The sequence below is a fragment of the Microtus ochrogaster genome, chromosome 2 (genome assembly GCF_000317375.1).
Source record: "Microtus ochrogaster isolate Prairie Vole_2 chromosome 2, MicOch1.0, whole genome shotgun sequence".
NCBI lineage: Eukaryota > Metazoa > Chordata > Mammalia > Rodentia > Cricetidae > Microtus > Microtus ochrogaster.
The window spans coordinates 67,925,948-67,927,671 of NC_022010.1; positions in this window are offsets into that span (position 1 = coordinate 67,925,948).

Below are 1,724 nucleotides of genomic sequence, written 5' to 3' on the forward strand. Positions count from 1 at the left end.
GAAACTGCTTGGCCCTGATAGGTTAGAACATAGGTGGGTGGAGTAAACAGAACAGAATGCTGGGAGGAAGAGGAAGTGAGCTCAGAGGCCATGCTTCTTTCTCCCGAGCAGACACAATGAAGCTCCGACCCAGGATGGGCATAGGCTAGAATTTTCCCAGTAAGCGTACCTCAGTGCTACACACATTATTAGAAATGGGCTAGTCCAGGTGAGAGAGTTAGCGGAGAAGAGGCTAGATATAATGGGCCAAGTGGTGTTTAAAAGAATACAGTTTGTGTGTTGTTATTTCAGGGCATAAGCTAGCCAAACAACCAGGAGCTGGGGCAGCAAAAACACAGCCCACAGCTCGTACTACAAGTAATAAGCTCAGCATATTTTCTTCCAAGATCAGATGAGATTGGACATGTTCAGGGTGGTATGGCCTTACCCTAGGCATATTTTCTAATAGCTGTGTACATTAGAAATATAAACTGTGGCCGCATTCTTATGTTCTGTGGAGAACACACACCCCTGCTCAGAGGATAAAATATGTGTTCAATAATGGTGTTCCCTCCAACTGCCAACTGCAGGGTCCACAGAGAGAAAACAGATGCTGGCTGAAGTAATCAGCTGCCCATCTTTTGGAGCTGATCATCTGCCAGCTCCACTCCGGGTATTCTGCACAAACCCCTCCTTAGATAAATACAACCTTAACTTAGGGGCTGGAGAGATGGCTCAGAGGTTAAGAGCATTGCCTGTTCTTCCAAATGTCCTGAGTTCAATTCCCAGCAACCACATGGTGGCTCACAATGGGGTCTGGTGCTCTCTTCTAGCCTACAGGCATACACACAGACAGAATATTGTATACAATTAATAAATAAATAAATATTAAAAAAAAGAAAACCTTAACTTAGCTCCCACTGAGAGTGAGGGCATAGATCTGGCTCTCTTAGCAGGATACAAATGAAGCTCTACAAAGCTTTCCTCAAATCCCCAGGGCCCATGTTTCATGGAGTTTGTGATAGTTTTAATGAAAACAGATGGCCCCCATAGGATCATGTAGAGTGGCACTATAAGAAGGTGTGGCCCTGAACTGTGTCACTGGGGACAGTCTTTGAGGTCTCAGATGCTCAAGTCACATCCAATGGGTCATTCTCTTCCTGCTGCCTGCCAATCTAGATGTAGAACTCTCGGCTACATCTCCAGCATCAAGTCTGCCTGCTATGACCATAATGGACTAAATCTCTGAACTTTAAGCCACCCCCAATTATATGTTTTCCTTTATAAGAATCATTCTGACCATGGTGTCTCGTCACAGCAACAGAAACACTAATTAAGACTGATTTTTTTTTAAGTAAACATTTTTGGGTGTTTTTGTTGTTGTTGTTGATTTGTCAGTTTGGTTTTGGTTTTCAAGACAGAGTCTCTCTACATAGTGCTGGCTGTCCTATAGCTCTCTATTTAAACTAAGCCACCCTCAAACTCACAGAGAATCCCCAGCCTCTGCTCTCCAAGTGCTAGGAGCAAAAGTGTGTACCACCATGACAGGCCCAAGTACATTATTTTTTAAATAACCATAAAGGTGTATACTTAGACTCTGAAAAACTCAAGAATTCCTTAAGTGTTCCATTGACATTGTTGAGCTTGGAGATGACAAACCATTGTCAGATATTTCTAAGTCTTCAAGTTCAATATGTTTCTAAACTGTTTTCCACCTCAGAATGGAGCTGTGTGACCACATAATC